We start from the raw sequence: 18,954 nt of genomic DNA on the forward strand, positions 1-18,954 counted from the left end.
GAATCCACGACGAACGTTGTTTTGCCCTCGATGGAGACTTCAATGGATGGAGAATCGTCAACAAATAACGAGCATCGGTGCTGTTACTGTGACAAGATTTTCTCAAACAGCGGCAATGCTCGACGGCATGAGAAGAGAGAATGTGCTAAGAATCCACCTCGCAACATGTTTGGTTGTGAGAAATGTCAAAAGCAGTTTTCCAGAAAAGATAATATGAAAACGCACATGAAGACATGTAAAGGTTCTGCTGTGCGGCAGAAAGTAAAGGTTTCTATACAACAACGATGCATTGATGTTCATAAGAGTATGCCTGGAAATGGTACAACTGTAGCAACGACAGTATCTGGTTCAGGTCTGAAAGGCTCGTCTTCATCACTACGGTATCCTTGCAGCTACTGTGATACGTCGTTCGCATTTTCCCATGATGCACGAAGACATGAGCGGAGCAAATGCAAGAAGAATCCTTCTCGCGTGAGGTTATGATGTGACGAGTGTTATAAATGGTTTACTCGAATTGACAGTTTGCGGCATCATGCGATAAAATGTAAAGGTGAAGTCTGTGCGCCTTCTGCTGAACTACCTGTAGAAAGTTGGACTCCTCGGTTTAGATTGGTGACTCATGAGCGTACAAGCAAAAAAACAGATGTGCAGCAACCGATTGCTATGACGTCTGAACATGAAAATAAACCTGAGACTGTGTTCGGTGCATTACAAGTAAACGATAATGGCTTCTAATTGGCACAGTCTGCATTTCGTAGAGCATTGAAAGACTACTATTATCCAAGTACGATAAGTGAGTCGAAGGACATTTGTACTTTTCATGATGATATCAGACAGGACATAATCAATCAGCTTACTGATGACGTAGCAACAAACGGACCTTTGAAATATAACTTGTGGTTGGACTGTATATATGGAAAGCCGTATCCGTTCGATGACAAAGTGAAGAAGTGTGCATTCAAGACATCGGCTGCAGTAATTTACAGTTCTAACGATGTGAAGCAAATTGTTAAAAACTGTATCCAGAAACTCTGTGATTACTATGTCTGTAAAGGTTCTGGCTGGACTCTGTCTAGTATAAACCGATTGGAGCTAAGAATTAGTCATTTTGCGCCTATGCAAACCTAAATATTTATAAGATTGCTGGCTTTCAAAGTGTTCGTGTAGTTAAATATATATTATGTAATAAATATAGTGTTTGTGAAAGAACTTGTGGTGTTTTATTTACGAACCTCTCATTTTTGAGGTATTTTTACATAATTTTTTTTTGTATCGTCTAGGGATCGAACCAAGTTTCGAATCAATCATTTCCTTAATGAGTGAATGTTTTGATGGATTTTGAAATTTTTCCCGAATTTCTAGCTTTGATATTACGGATTTTCAAGATAGCGGTCGTAACGAAAAGTGCAAGGGTGTTTTTTTAAAGATTTTATAATTTAATTCGATTGATTAATTTTTTTGATGATTTTAATAAACTTTTCCTATTTTCTAACATAAATATTACGGATTTTCAAGATGGCGGACATGACGTCATACTACCTGATGATATAAATGCTATGAACAAAGTGGTGGGGGCCAGTTTGCCAGCACCTACCACGGGGGAAGGATCGGTCGCCATTTTTTTATTTTTTGCACTCGTCAGGTTCGAACCGAGGACTCCGAGCTCCGTGTCATAAATTTATGTTTATTTTAATTTTTTATCAAAATTTTATTAATACAATTTTTTTTATAAATTTCAAATTTTTTCCATTAATATCGGATAATAAATAAAGATTTTAAAGATGGCGACCATAACGGAAATTGCAACGGTGACGTCATAATTCAAAATGGCGGTCATGGTATCATTATTCCTAGAAATGGCTTACCGGAGGCTTTAGACATGGATGCTTAAGCCGTTTTTAGGAATTTGGGTTCTTTCTAAAACGATGTTTGAGGATTTTAGAAATCCTAATTTTAGAATTGTGGAATTTTTGAGATATTTTGGTGGAATTTGTTTCCACAGAAATGGAAATTTGGTCGATTTTTGAGGAATTTTGGGCAATTTTTGCCCAATTTTGGCAACTTTTGACACATTTTGAGGGTCAAATTCAAGGTCAAGGTCAAAGGTCAAGGTCACAACCATCCAAAATGGCCGCCGTGACATCACAATCCAAGATGATCGCCGTGACGCCACAATCCCCGCAATCCACAGCCTGAAGCCTGATCTTGGACCGGCCAAACTATACTACTGTTATTAATTAATTATTTGTGCCGGAAATTAGGTAATTCGGCATGTTTTTTTAAAAATTGTTATTATAATTTTTAGTTATTTTTGGAAATTTTATTTTCTATATACAATTTGGTTACAAAAGGGCGCTTTACGCATGTTTTCCAACGTAGGGATCAGAGCTGCGATGGTTCGAATCACAGTGCTTCCAATGTATTTTGCATAAAAAAATAATTTTAATATGACGATAAGGACCCTAATTTCTCTGGTAGGTAATGGAACATCGACCATATGTGATGATACAGAGCGACGATGGCGCTCTCTAGGAACAAACAGCAAAAATAAAGTCAACGGTATCCAAGATGGGGACCTCCAGTTGAACAGAAAAAAAATCAAGAGCGACGCTGGCATTCTCTAGGAACAAACAACAGAAACGAAGTCGACGGTATCCAAGATGGTGGCCTCCAGCGGAACAAAAAAATCGATATGGCGACCGTGACGAAAATTTCATCATGAGTGAGTGGGGCGCTCGATTTAAAGATGACGGATCCAATATGGGGGATCCCAGATAACGGATCCAATATTGCCGCATGGGTCAAGGTAAAAGGTCTAGGTCAAGGTCAAAGGTCAAGGTCACACTCATCCAAGATGGCCACCGTGACGTCATAATCAAAGATGGCGGTCGGCACCAGTCACCAGATCCGGTACCCAGTGCCTGGACCGGCCAACCTATACTACTCCTTGGATGTGTTATGTCAGACCCACATTTATAATAAGAATATTAATGAGAATAAGAGTTTATTATGGAACATACATATTTGATAACAGCCTCAAAGTCGGGAAAATACATTTCTGACACGTTGTCAATAAAAATTCTAACAAAACACACACATATATACACAAATATGTAGGTGTAAACACACTATTAAACCGACACAATAATTTTGATTGAAATAAAAACGTTAGTGTTGTTTTAATTTGGTGTTGCCATGTCAATGCCCTATCTTCACTGCCTGCTTTCCCTATCAAATTCGTTATCTTGTAACCCATTGATAAACATTTCCTCAAAATTGCACCCATCTTTACTCCTAACCAAGTTGTGAAGGATACCGCACACTTTTATGAAATCGTCGGCAAGAGATATTTGGACATTTAGTGGTCTCTGGAATATTCTCCATTGTTGGACAGAATGCAAAATGAGTATTCAATAAATATCCGTGCTCATGAGTAGCGGTAAATGTACAAAATTTTTTCCTTCTATTTAAAGACTTCCTTGAATATGGGCGCATCACATGGTCAGAAGAGTAAACGCTTCATATGCCACAATGACATATTGTATAAATTGCCTCTGGAAGAGGTAATTGCAGAGTTTTATCTTTAATGACTTCATACAGGCCACTATTATTGAATTATGGTGGAATAACTTTCTTTGCCATACGATCCAATGTCCACAAAAAGAAACTGATAATAAGCATTGCACATTGCCAACAAAACAATAAAAGAGAAATGTTTATAGTTATAATGCATTGACCCACTGGCTATTAGATTTTGAACACGTATGCTTTCCGTCTAATGTGCATATTCAGTTCGGAAAGTTTGCTATTGATTCAAAATCGAGAGCAATGCTCTCCCAACGTTCAGCATCCGGTACAGACAAAAACACAAGTTTCAGAATTTTTTCCATTCAATCGTAGTGACTTGCATATTCAGGCTTATTGTTGAAAGTCCCAAACAAAAGTAAAAACGCAGCTCAGTCATCGTGCATCCACTTCCTAAGTATCTGAAAGAAAATAGAAACATTTATGTAGATCAATAACCCTCTTTCATTTCTCTCTCTTTCTCTCTCTCTCTCTCTCTCTTACATCCACTGAACTAAAGAAAGACTAATTTAGTTTTTTTGTTTGTTCTTGCATTTAGGCAGTTGCAGCGCAGATGGAAAAGTCTAAGAGAATGTTATTCCAGAGAATGTCAACGGACTGCAAATCTGAAAAGTGGATCTACATTAAAAATAAAATTCCAGTGGTGGCACCTCCAGTGGTGGCGCGGCCAGTGAAGCGGGCCAGCGAGAAACGTGGCCACGCCAGCGTGCTGGCCTCGTGTGAAGAGGCACTCTGAGGTTACGGCGGCGTGCCTGTAGTTGTTATTTGCTGATTGCTCGCCGGGTGGGAGGTCAAAGTTGCCGAGATACGAAGCGGGATAAAATTCATATTGCGGATCGCAAAGTTCAAACACCCAGCTCTTGCGTGGTCTTCCTTTACTCGCCTAATCTTCCGGACCTTCCTTTCCCCTCTTGTTGTGCAGCTTACTCAACCCACGGCGGCCGGACCCGGCATGTTGGAGCTCGGTGTCCCTGTATCTCTGTATGTTTGCAGGTTTTATATGAGCTCAGATAGTCTTAGAACTAGATTCAAAATATAGGAGTTAGTCATGGCGGCCATTGTTGCCATAGCTGGCCAATCCCCGAGCAAAGCACGTGATGCATGCGACCCTTCTCTGCATGGCTAATATCAGCATGACCAGGCGTACGGGCTTCTGCCCGAGACGCACTGAGGTACCCTGCCTAACCCGGAAAACTCCTACAAATACAGTCAATCTTTAGAAGGTCAGGAAAATAAACGTTAAATAGGCCTGCACGAGCACAGGAGATAAAAATGTCAGTCCAGTCGCGATAGAGGCTACTTTGTTTGCTCCAATAGCCTGGCTCCACCAGTATAAAGGTTCTGAGCTAGGTGTCATAGATGGCCACCTTCTTGCATTAATGATTAAAGGACTGCCATATTGGATGACCCTAACCGCTTACTTTGATCCATACCTCCATTTTTAATTTCGCCATTTTGTAAACACTATATTGGACCCACCATTTTTGATTCTGTAATTTCATAGAACCAGAATGTTTAATTCCGCTTTGTTGAATTACAGAACCTTATGTATGCTTCCATCTTCGACACTGTCTAAGATATGGCCTTGTGTTATTGCTCTAAAACCTGCTGTTTTTTTTTAGAAATGCTAGTAGCTATAAAATTTATAACTGAAAACTGTAACTCCTGGCACTTGTGCAACACGAACAACTCTAAGTATGCAGTAGCTGCTTCTAATAAGGTGAGCTATGTGTCAATGAATGTAATTAAAATAAAACAATAAATTAATGATAAAACTAGAAAAACTGCCGACGAAACATAATTCATGAAATTAATTAAACATCTAACATAAATCACGACAAGAGAAAAAAATAAGTTCCCACTTCGATCTGTAATTAACTAATTATATATCTTCTACAAAAATATCTATAATTGTGTGATATTAATTTCTCTACCACAATTTACAGAAAAAAATTATCTGAATTGTTCCCTTTTTTTTTCTAAAAAAAATTTCATACAGAAAAAAATTCTCTATTTTTACACTCGGTCAATCATTTTTCGGGGCTAGACACACGTATTACATAGCGTTTGAAACACGTGGTAATAATATATTTTTGAGTGAAGCAGTTCGAGTTACCATCAGTTGTAACATCTAAATAAATCCTCCTACATTGAAATACGCTTATTTCACAAAAATGTCTCTGCAGCTGTAAACATAATGTGTTTAACGAATACCTAGATGCACTGGTAGTTGTGCAAGATACCTACCATCCTGCGAACTCAGTCCGGCGGGGTACTCTGCAGAACCTGTGGGCTGTTCTTTCTGCTGATGGAATGAATGGGTGACTTAAATACTCCTGAAAAATTCACTCAACAGTTCTCTGGAAAGTGTTAGTACTGGGGCTTGTGCGTTTTCCACTCGTCTGCATCCAGAACTCCACATTGTAAGATCCATATCCCGCTCTCCTTCAACCGCCGGTCCACAGAAACACACGTGGTTCGGTGAGGTTGGCGTCTGTTAGAGTATCGCTCTCTGTGCAGTCCTCAAGAGCAGTGGCGTAGCCAGGATTTGTGTATGGGGGGTGTTAAGAAGCATGCCCCCCCCCCCCCCCCGTATTATAGCGGGGGGTGGGGGGGTCCTCCCCCGTGAAAATTTGGATTTTAATGTGTAAAATAGTGCTATTTTAGCAGTTTTCGGTTCTTAAATTTAAATATTGTAATGGTAAAAATTTTATTAATTTTAATATGAAATTTGTTTTAGTGATGAATAAGAAATTAATTAAAGATTTGGTGCTAAAGGGGGGGGGGGTTGAACCCCTAACCTCCCCCCCCCCCCCTCCGTGGCTACGCCCCTGCTCAAGAGCTCACCCATGTCCACCCGTTCCTCCAAACAAGAGACGCACGTCTGGAAGTCCTGGCCACAAGAAACGTTTCATAACGTCTACCACAACAGGCACACACGTCTACTTACTGCTCGTCTCTGCTGTGCTACATGCAGGGGTGCCGGTAGCTAATGAGGTACCTTGTCCTCAGCTGCTGTATATTTCCGCATGTGCGTGCGCACGGTTGTTAAAATTGCTGCCCGACTTACAAATTTAAAACGCAGTCCTCAGATTTTACGTCTTACATTTTGTGAACTTTGGTATAGAAAGCAACGATATACTCTATTATAAAATTGAGTTCTAAGAAGAAAAATTTAAGAAAGACCTTATTTTTTCATCTATTACTGATGATTATGGGCACACATGGTTTGTTCATCATTATGTATAATGTATTTTACCATAAGCAACCGTCTGATTTTTTCAACTTTGATTATTAATTAAATGTTTTCTTCTGAGTACACTCATAGCTTACTTAACAGTTTCCCTGATTATAAGTTGCTTCTGAATAATTGTTGTAGTGCATGTTGCATACCTGTCAGGCATTGCAGTTGCTAATTTCAAATTTTATACTTGCATTTAAAAAACGGTAAAGTCTGAAGCAATAACATTGGCAGTCTTTTTAGTCATTTTTGACATCAATATAATCAACCATTAAAATCCATAATTAACCTTTACGTCACAAAAATGTATCGGAAATGATTGTGTTGCATTTATTATTTAAATAAAAAATTGTACCCCAACGACAAGTTTTACAGTTATTGTGTAACTTTGTCCAATAAATATAATTAGCCATATGTTTCCATCTTAAAAACTTTCCTTTTTATTTGAAAGAAACCAGTCGTTCAGCTTGAACTTGAAAGTCGTATATCGGCCTTTGGAAGCACAACTGGTGGCCTGGGACCGCATGAGACCCGCGACCTCATGTCTCACGGCCCGCTTAAAGAATCTATCAGCAAGGAAATGTATACGTTTACAAGGTATAAAGTATACGTTGTGCCAGTATTCTGTTTACATGTTTGTAGAATAAACTGCCCGCAGACACTGTTTGAAAGCCATGATATTCATAATTCATTAAAAATAATACTGGAAAACATTAGTTCATACTTCTGTAATCTATGAATTGTTTCATGGTAATTTTATTTAGATTTAAATATTTTTTAAATATATTTTGTAAATAATACTTTAAAATATTTATTTTTCGTTTCTTCAAAACGTGTACAGTTATTCTACAACAATATTTTACATTAAAAATGGTTTAAAGTATTTTAATAATAATAAATACGTGTCGGGCCTTGAGCTTAGTTGCAATAATTAAATATGGCCCTCGAATAGAATGAAGATGGCCATCTCACGTTAGATCACGAGTCAACAATAGAATGAACACTTTAGATCACGAGTCTGCATGGTAGCATAGCATTGTTAAATTTAGTAAGATCAGTGCCACAGTTTTTCAGAAACCTGTCTAGCAATGAGGTAAACTATCGGATAAGTGTAACTTTTATCCAGGTGCTGGCCTTAGTATCCTATCTATCGAAGGTTAATTATAGGTAGAATAAGTGAAACAGCTACCCATATATTTGGAGAAGTGTCCTTCTGAGCAATGGGTTGTTCATCACTAAGATCTTTTCAACAGTTACCTATGTGCCGGCACAAGAGTCTACCTTTCGGCAGTAAACTATCAAAAATAAGTGGCATAGTTTCTTAGGTATTTTCATTAGAGCCATGTCTAATGAAAATGAACTATCGATAGAACCTCCAAATAAATTACATAGGTATGTGCCTAAGCGTCTTGCATAGCAGTAGTAAAATTTTGATAGCTACTGTTCAAACATACATATGTGGTATCCTCGATATTTCATGAACCGTGTCGGGCCAACAACTACCAAGTGCGAAGTGTGCAAACCATTGGTGATATTGGAGCTATTGTCAGACAGATGGTGGTGAGAATGTTATAACTAGTGATGGTTAATTATCGGTAGGATGACTGCCATAGTAACCCACCTACCTGCATGAGTGTCCTTAGCAACAGGGTAAAATCGGTGCATTGTTTATTCGTGTGCTGGCGTAAGGTTCCTACTTAGTAGGAAATAATTGTTATAATCGGTGCCACAAATATTTAGGTACTTCCGTGAGTAACGGAATTAAAATATCGATGGTATCCTTGCAGCGGTAACCTAGGCGTGTGTGAGGTTTATACATAGCAGTAGCAAACAGTTAATAATAATAAAAAACTTTGTATAGCAACGGTTCAACAATTTATTACTTAGGTGCTGGCATATGTCCTGCTTATTAATGGTTTAATATCAGCAGTATTGCTAGTACAGTTATCCAGAAAAATTATTACATTCCAGCTTAACAGTATTACACAATTGTAACCCCCCTCCCTTTGGCTACGTGACTACGATGTGGCGACGAAACGTAAGCCGCTTATGTTTGCGGCGCCTGAACTTCCGCGAAACCTGGGAGTTAGACACTTCAAAATAAATAAATAAAGTGTTCTAGTTGAAAGTTCTAGTTAAAAGCCGCGTGGACGAAACTTCCGGTCGGTTTCATCCAAGTCAACCTTCGTTTCCGGGGACTATATAAACCCCTTGCCCCGAGGCGGAGAGCGAACTTGATCTAATTCTTCTTCTTCTTCTACTTTAGTTTTGTTTTTAATTTTCGATGCTGCCTGGAAGCAGAGTGAGTGGCTAGTCCATCCACTCACCACCAGGGGCGTTTGAGGCACTGGATATTAATCCAGTCTTGGTTTAAAATATAAAGCCGACCACGAGTCCAAATGGCCCGAACCCCGCTTGGTGGACTCTTTTCTACTCAGACCAACTCTTCATCCAGACCATCCTCTGTCTCGTGTATTCTCCTACACTTAGTGCACGCAAATTGCACCTCGCATGATTTCCCTGTGTCTATGCAGTTTTTACCTGGGTTCAACCTATTTCTAGAATTAAGAGTGAGGGGAGTTAGTCATGGCATTAACAGCTGCCATGGCTGGCCAATCCCCTCCTAGCACATGATGCATGCGACCCTCTCCCTGCATGGCTAATCCCAGCACGACTAGGCGTATAGGCTTCGGCTTGAGACGCACCTAACCCAGACCCCTCCCTAATACACTTATTTTTAGTTATATTGGGAAAACTGCGCCTAGAGCAAGCAGTGCTGAGATGCTTGCTCTAGGCGCAATTTTCCCAACATAACTAAAAATAAGTGTATTAGGTAAATGTAGCTGTTGATGCCATGTAATCCTTGCGTAACTTATGTATGTCTTCCGCTTACGTATTTCAAAGTACCTTCCAGAGTCTATCTTCGCAAATACTTGATTCAAGGTCGTCGCATGCCTCGTGTGCTAGGAGGGGATTGGCCAGCAGCCATAGCAGCTGTTGATGCCATGACTAACTCCCCTCACTCTTAATTCTAGACTATAACTAGAGATAGGTTGAACCCAGGTAAAACCTGCATAGACACAGGGAAATACTTGGGCATGCGGGGTGCAATTCAAGGCAGTAGCATACCTATGTCCTAAGACTTGAATGTGGTGGGTGGCGTGGTGACGTCGGCGACGAGCTACGGAGAGTCTGGTGTCTCCTCCTGGGAGTCTAGCGGTCGTCCGCGGCGGGCCTAGCATCAGTCTCGTCGCCGAGGTCTCCACGCCGTCCACCACATTCAAGTCTTGCGACACAGGTATGCTACTGCCTTGTGTCAAGTATTTGGGAAGATAGACTCTGGACGGTAGGTACTTTGAAATACGTAAGCGGATGACATACATAAGTTACGCAAAGATCAGGTAGGCCTACCTAGTCTATACCGGTCTCTACTGATCCGTTGAGGTAGCCGTTTACAAGTTTGGACAAGTTGTGACTGGTCAGTCGGCTTCCAGAGCCGGAAGAGTGAGGTCGTGTTTACCTTTCACCCAGAAATAGGAAGAAGCTGGGCTGGATAAGCGCGGGTAACACTCGCCCAGGTGGATAGAGACCGCGGGTCTACTCGCTGCTCAACTCGCCCAGGCGCGCCACAGCGAGTTAGGACTCGCTGCTCGAGGGACTGTGAGCAGGCGAGTGGCGGCGTGTGTCATGTGCCACGTGAACCCTAGTGACACACTCAGACACCTCCCTCAACAGGAGCACGCTTGGATGATGAGCGTTTGGTGATTTCGCATTATCGGCTGAATCAAGTTGTTAGTGAGTACTCAGTGACTCAAATAATAATTTAAAGTTGTACACAATAATTTGTAAATGATTTGATTCTGGTTTTAATCAATCATAATAATTTTATTTCTGATTAATTAAAATCCCATCTGTTAATTGTTGAAACAAATGTAAATAATTTATTTAAAATTTAAATGCAAGCTGTTAACCTTTGAAAAGTACCAGTTATTTGTAATTCTATGATTAAAAAATATTTCGAGAATCTATAGTTTATATTCCGTATATGCGTTATTAATTGCGTGTATAACTAATGTATTTCATTGCTTAGGTAAAAATGAAAACATTCTACGTGATACAGTACCCATCCTATGGTGCGATCGTAATGAGACTTGGACAGCATTTTATTATTGTCAAGCAAGAGCATTACTTCGATTTATGCTTGTTACTAACCCATTGGTTTTATAGTAAGATTTTTGTTTATATCTAACCAAACAAATAGTCTGTGAAACTGATACAGGCTACTAACAAAAACAGGTATTTATAAATTATAGAGAAATGAAATCGTAAGATGATTAGCTTATATTTTCATGAAAGGTCAGATGTTTCGGAAATCAATAGCTATCAACAGAAAACCTTTAATTAGAAGGTTCAGTTAACATTGAGTCTTCATAATGATAAATAATGAAGCGATGAATATTATATTTAACTATGAGACTACATGAAATATTTATTTCTTCTACAATTATCTAGACTAGATAACACATAATTAATCACAGGATTGACGATCTCAGCGAGATCAGTTTTTTTGACACGAAACATCGAATGTGTGAAGTTGCTGCTGGATGGCATGATGCCGAAACCTTTAAAGAAGATATTTGAATTTGAGTCATATTAATTTCAAATAAAGTGTACGAATCGATGGTACTATAAGAAGAGAAGAATTTTTTAGAGTGAATGATAAATAAACTCCACGAAAGGTAAAGGGAAACAGAATATAAAATTTATTTTATTATTTGGTTATCCTTATCACTGGCCGAGAATCAAACCAAGGACAGAAATATATCGCGCCAATCATTTCTAGGTCAATAAATACAAATTTCCAAGATGGCGGACATAACTTACTCTAGGCTGGTAGACTAGGAACCTATGCTTCTTGTAGGACTTTCCACCATATTTTATTGAAATTATTTTTTACATAAAATTAATATTTTTGCATCGCCCAGGTATCGAACCAAGGACAGCAACTAACCGAATAAATCAGTGTTTTAATTGCCAATTTATGTAATAAATTGTGGAATTCTCCCCGAATTTATAGCTAAATAATTATGAATTTTCCAAGATGTCCAAATGTCAAGATGTGAGGTGCCACTGTAATAAATTATGTTAACTGTACTCTAGTAAGTAAAAATTAAACTAACATGTCTGCAGTGTACTCTAGCAGACGAAAACAAAATGGTGAACTTCAGCATATTAAAACCAGAGGGCGGATATGACATTATACTAGCTGGCGATATAGGCTATATACTTGGCAGTAGTGGTGGGAGGTCAGTCTGCCGGCGGCTTCCGTGGAGGAAGGATTTTTCATTTTTTTTTTTATCCTCGCTGGGTTTTAACCATGGGCTCCGTGATGTAAGTGCATTTTTAAATAATATTTTATTAAAATTTGATTAATTATTTTTTTATATATTTAAAAAAAATTAACATTAAAATTACGAATTTTCAAGATGGCAACCGTGATGTCATAATTCAAGATGGAGGAGTGTTTTTATTTTTTTATTTTTTTATAAATTTAAAAAAATTACGATTTTCTAGCATAGAAATTACGGATTTTCAAGATGGCGGCCGTAACGAAAATTGCAACATATGGAAGTGTGGCATTCTATTCCAAGATGGCAGAAAGTTCGAGAAAACAAAATGGCGGATCCAAGATGGCCACCGGGGTCAAGGTCAAAGTCAAAAGGTCATCGAAGATGGCTGCTGTGACGTCACAATCCAAGATGGCGCCTGGGCCAGCAGCCCCAATAATATACTATTTATGTCTTTCAAATCCACCATGATACTGAGAGGTGCGGCTAAACCATTCTGTGTAAGTTCAGGCCTCAAATTATAAACGCTAATTTCTATTAACTTTGTGCCGACACGTCTGCATAACGCATGATATCGTTTTCAAAACCCAAGCCTGTTTAATCTGCGCGCTGTTTATTGCAAAGAAAGTTCCTGTGCAATTGTACCTTAACTCGCCCATTACAAATAAACTGTAAGAAACGTTCTTTGACTTCTTTCCAATCACTCTTACTTGTTTTATCTTCTGTTAATATGTATTCTTAACATTAACATCTCAAACAAAGCATTATCGCTTATTAAATAAAGATTCCTTTTATCATAAACTTTTCCCAGAAATTCAATTAATTTTATATCTTGTGTATCAAATAAATTCGGTAATTTATCTATGATCGTATTTAACAAAACCTTTTTGAAATCATTACCTACCTGTAAATCCTGCATTTCCTAAATTCAAGCATTTTGTATCACTATTTAGTTTTGAACGACTACAATGCATTATCACGCAAATAAATATTATGTTTAAATTAGTTCCAAATGTTATCTTTGAAATGTACACATCAAAAACATCGCTAGGTTATCTATGCCGCTGACGTATTGTATGCTGATTGGTCACACACAAAATTCTTCTACATCGCGGAAAAAAGTTAGTGTATCAATATCTTTCTCTGCATCGTTAGCGTGCTGTTTTTCTGTGCGTGTGTCTTTTTCGATGTAGCAACTGCTATATGTTTGTGTGCATTGAACTGCTGTGCGTCTGTGCTGTGCGCGTTCTGTTGCGAGTGCAGCGCGGACTTACCAGACCGAATGCCTTCGTCGCGCCAGCTCGCAATTACGTCTTTCAATTTTCTTAAAAATGTGTTAGCAATTTTTATTTATACATTTAAAATTAAATAAATTTAGTTTTAGTACCCGACAATATATATTATTTTATTTTTAATTTTCAGGCTAACCGGTAGTCGCCACTGATTATACCAAACCCAGAGACGACCAAAACCAACAATGCTGACCACAAGGCAAAAACAAAAGTGCGTTTTACGATTATAAGCTTTTCCATATAATTATAAATTATTTTTTTCTACACACAGTAGGAATACGGTATACAGATTTTAATATTCTATTACACAAGATTAGAACTCAAAGACCAAAAATTGTTCTGTATTTTTTACGCTGGAATCACAATAGCGTGATGACGCGACGCATAGGACGCGATGCGACAGAACAACAATCGCGTTAATTAGAACACGCGACTCTTACCACGCGATCAAAAATAGATTATTAGCTATTTTTTGTCTTTACACACAAGACCAATGTGACAGCTATCAATACTAGCAGTTATTTATTTTTTATTTATTTATTTAGACATTTTTGAAAGAAACATGTTTCAATCAAATTTAACTTTCAATTTGTAAATTCAGAGTGTGTGAACACATTTTAGTGTTTTCACGAATTAATTTAGTAAACATAAACTTAAATATGTATAATAGTAGGTAATAATAGTAATACAAAGGGAATTTTTTTTATCATCTTTAAAAAATAAATATCTGACGTTTATTTATTTCAGTAACGTCACGCCTGCGATGCGATGGAGATAAAAAAATATTTACAATCGGGAAATCTGTTGCGTTTGTCAGTTATGTCGCGTTGACGTCACGGATGTGTCGACCGTCGAGCGTGATTGGTTAGACATTAGAAAAATGTTCCCGGCCAGCGCAACGCAGGGCCCTAATATTTGGCAGGGGGCTCGGAGAGCGAGGGTGATATGTAACAGCCCCCAAAGAACTCTGTCCCCCCTTCCCTTTTCCACACCCTCACCGCCCAGGAATTTTGAAAAATAAACTCTTTAAATCAACGATTTAAGCCAACCTGGAATTAATTTTTTTTTAGATTCTTTTTGCAAATTTATTATGAAATTTTGATATTCGTGTGAACATACGATTAAATTCGCTTGAGTTATGTAACTTAATGACAAAGATTTGTGCCATGGTAAGATAAGGGGCGGCACTTAGTCGCGGGACCCTAGACGGTTGCGGTAGTGCGACTCCAGCAGTATTTGGCACGATAAAAAAAAGCGGCCGGGCAGACGCGTGCAGAGCGCTCTAGCGGGTCGGAGCGGAACCAGAGCGGGAGCGGCGCCAGCGCAGTCTGGGACGAGCGACTGCGCACGAGCAGTTGTGTTGGCACCCGTGCGACGCGCCGTGCGCTAGGTTGGCAGTGGCATTGATCCGCTGCCGTGAGCTGGTGATGGCTGCTGCGGGCGCCTGCCACAACTCAGCGCTGCTTGTCGCCCACTGGACCTGACACACCTGCCTGCAGCGACGCGTGAGTACCACCGCCTGCCAGTCCGCCTGCAAGCCTGCAGGCCTGGCGGCCATGCGCCGGCCGGCAGCTCGCGCTGCGGCCATTTGACGTTTCATTGAGAAGGGCCTAAGTGCTGGCCTCGTGCCCTGGCCGAGCTTAACGAGCTCGGGAAATCGATTACGTCTGTTGTGACGCAACTTCGTGGTGTCGCCGAAACACCGCGCCTTTTGAGTTCGCACTCAATTACCATCATTAACAGGGTTCGTTAACGCACAAGCCCTTTTCAACTGCAACATTTTTAGTAAAAATTATCATTACGGAATTTTTTATTTTATTTAACATACTGAGCCGTTAAAAAATAAGCACCTAGTTTAGTTATTAATTTATTTCAATTGTGTGGAATAATGACCTTTACTAATAAGGTGTCTTGCAGATGTTGGTTGCTGTTTGTGTATGTGTGTGTGAGGGGGGGGGGGGGGGGACTGACCCTCCCGAAAAAAACATATGTGTTCGATGCCACGGCACAGAGTGCGGGTCATTGTGCTGTTTCGTCAGGTTGCTTATTGTATTTTCAACTATTTTAGTGTAACCGGTGAAAGTTCACACAAGCGAATTTGCCAACTATAGTACTTTAAACTTAGTCAATTTTAATCTAGCGGAGTACAGTGTAATAGGTATGCAAATTATTCAGCGAAACTAGGCATTTTTAATTCATAAATTCATCAGCGAAATTTGTAATTGTAAGCTTTAAACATTGTTGAGGATCAAAGTTTTAATTATTGTAATTCCGATATAAATTTTCATTAAGAATTTTAATTTTAAGCGTAATAAATATCATGAGTTACAGCGTGTTTGACTACATAAAACTCATTTCTGCAATACTAAAAGTTTTAAATCTTTGGTTTAATTAATATGCACGAAAAACAGGCAAAGCATTTAATATAAAATTAGAGGAAAAAACTTAAAAGATCGCGCAGTTTAAAAATATACAGCATGATGTTAAATACAGAGTAGTTTACATCGCGATGACGTAATATTGATGACGTCATCAACATGGCGGCGCTGACGTCATTACTACCTACCCTTACCATAGAGCCATGTATTATAAAAATACATTTATTTTTCTGACACCCTCACCAAATCTTTAGTTTTGTGTTATCATTTCGAGTGTAAAACTAACCTACCCTAGGAATTTGGGACATGTTACATTACGTAATAAATTTAATTTTTAACCTACCAAAGTGTGTAAATATATCACGTAACATAGGTAATGACACTACACATACGGTATCTCACTTAGCATAGCAAACGAAATTCACACAAAACTCTTAACTACAAACCACTAAACAATTAAAATCCATTAAAAACCACCTTTATAGCTTTTTTGTATTCTTTATTTACTATAAATATTACTATCTTATATATTAATTTTATCAAAAAAATATTAGCCATTCTACCTTTGAATACATACAATATTGTGAAACACGAACACTTCCGTTCATTTCTTTCGTCACTACTACAGATGCAATCACACGTTTATTTTCTAATTCACAACACTAAATGAATTAAATATAAATAAACATAACTTTATCTGTCGTAATTTATTATCTTATTGATACTTATAGTATACTTATTTAAACACTTTACCTATTGTAGGATATTCCAACCCACTTATTGATGTGTAACATCTTAGCTCTCGGAATACGGTTTTTGGTAGGAGTAATTTCGTGAATAGAACGGAAGTCTCATGGAACGGAAATGTGTAACCACGGCGCTGCCGTCTGTGGCGGATGGTGCGAACCAAAGTTCAAAAACCCAAAGGTAAACTTTATAACAATAACTGTTTAATGAATTTTAACAAGATGGGCAGTGTTTTAATAAAATACCTTGTCGAAAATGAGGTCCAAAGCCGGGATTTAGTTTGTTTTTTTTCTTTTTCAAATGTGTTTCGCGTTTATCGGAGTCGTTTCATTATATCGTTTAACATTTCGGTCTGCAAATGGAGTGATTTGATATTCGACTTACCTGCTCCGGCGGCGGGTGCGGAAACTACGTGTGATTCGCGTCCAGAAATTAAGTTGAAATTTGCGTATATTTATGCTCGTCATTTTTAAATAATTCTACGTTAAATTTCGTGTCCGAGTTTCGTACTATAAGTGTATTTGCAACACGAGAACACATGAATTTGCACCTTACAGAGGTTAGATATTGCACATCTCTGTCTAGTACTGAAAGACTCTGTTTTTTTTTACAATAAAATTTTAAAATTGATAGCTTTGTCTCCTCTTTCTTACCTAAACCACTATTTTCGCCCTGAAACTCACAACTGTCGTAATTAATTTAACTCCCATTTCACGCTGTTTCCAATATTGCATAGGTATGGGCCCGTGTCGGCACTCATACGGGTGGGGGGGGGGGGGAGGGTGGGCGCTTGCACTGTTGGTGACCTGGGATAGTGGCTGTTCGGTGGCTCCGGAGTTGGAATGGGTTTCCTCAACCTCTCGGCGTAGCTGTTCAGTTGTTAGAACCATGCCGCGATTGGAAATGGCGTATCTGTTTCCCGGTTCTTGGGACCCACGCCCTATTAGGTTCTGCGAAGTAGGACATGTAAAAGATCCATCTCTCCTCTTCTCAGTTACACCTTAAAGCTTCGGGCACTGGGGAGTATTGATGCTGTAGGCTTGTAGACCTTAAATCCTCGTGTTCCCAATGTTACGTACTATAATTTGCTTCGTGCCTCAATTCAAGTGTTTTAACATTAGTCAACTTCCGTGAAGTCATATGTTTCCTGACTGAGATCACACGGTATCGAGGTGTGGACCTGACCCGCCTCTCCTGAAAGGACGTGTCGTCTGGGTCCTTGCACGCATCCTTGAGGTCCTGGCGGAGGTTTGAGGCGCGTTATTTTATAAACATGTGGCGATAGGCTGTTGCTTAGCCAGGCAACTGCCGTCTGAACTCTTCTGTGTTTCTTTATTATTGTTGAATGATTAACTTTAACAAATAGTGTGAAATGCAAACAAATAACTGCCGAAGAAGTATTTATTTGGTGATACACGAGGTCTTGTCAGCGTTGTTGGGATTTACATCGTTGTGAACGTGTCCGATTTTAGAACTGCTCAGTAGGCACCGGTCTTTTGAGCTATACCGGGCCCTCAGTCCGACCGAACATAGGAGGGAACTGAACTTGGAATTACTTTTCATACATAATTTACACGGACAAGACTCCTACTAAGTATGAGTAAATAACCCAATTCTTTTTTTATCATATTGTACTTGTTAATATTGTGAGGTTTTTATTGATATGTATTGGTTTCATGGTTGGGATATCATATAGGATAGATTTGTGAGATAGAGAGGGGGCAAAAGTATTAAATATATTTTTTACATTAAATTGTAATTAGGTGGAATTTTGATAACTAGTAATTCGAAGTGCATTTCAATTCCCCCCCCCCCCCCCCCCCCAAAAAGGCTTACTTTATAACAAAAAGTGACATATAAGTCAACTACTAGTTCTGATGAGATAAAAAAAACCTAAAACATTTGGCACAACTCAATAGTGCATTAAAAAAATCACAAAAACAAACTAATAAGTGTTTAGTTTAGTGTGAGCACATTATCAATCGTGCTTATACTTGGCCTGTTCTGAAGACTGTCAGGACAAGTGACGAGGAGTTGGTGAAGAAGGGAGAGGGACTCAACCGTTGAACCGTTGGACCTGCCCCGAGCGGCAGGACCTAGCAGGACCTAGCAGGACCTGGCAGGACCTGGCAGGACCTCTGAACCACCTCGGTTATAAGGTAGTTTCCTACAGTTCCAAAACACGCAGGACGACAGAAGCTGAAGTAGATAAGGAAAGAGATGCGACCGTTGGTGTGCGGGAAGGATCGAAAGCATGGCGCATTTCTGGCCTTTTTTGTAACTATGAACGAGTCGAAATGAACTGGTTTTTCGTGAACTACCCACCACTAGTTAGCATCAAAGAAAAGAAATCGGATAATCGG

At 39.1% G+C, this 18,954-nt stretch overlaps 1 protein-coding gene across 3 annotated transcripts in view; it reads left to right on the top strand.

Moving 5' to 3' along the window:
- The first annotated feature begins 14,839 nt into the window (after positions 1–14,839).
- The window catches only part of LOC134542683 (vesicular glutamate transporter 2), a 130,617-nt gene continuing 126,502 nt past the window's right edge, over positions 14,840–18,954 (top strand). For 2 of the 3 annotated variants that reach the window (XM_063387135.1, XM_063387136.1), the window contains exon 1: positions 14,981–15,210. The gene's annotated coding sequence lies outside the window, so the exon portion shown is untranslated. The other variant, XM_063387134.1, reaches the window with a different exon arrangement.

Source organism: Bacillus rossius (genome assembly GCF_032445375.1).
Source record: "Bacillus rossius redtenbacheri isolate Brsri chromosome 9 unlocalized genomic scaffold, Brsri_v3 Brsri_v3_scf9_1, whole genome shotgun sequence".
NCBI lineage: Eukaryota > Metazoa > Arthropoda > Insecta > Phasmatodea > Bacillidae > Bacillus > Bacillus rossius.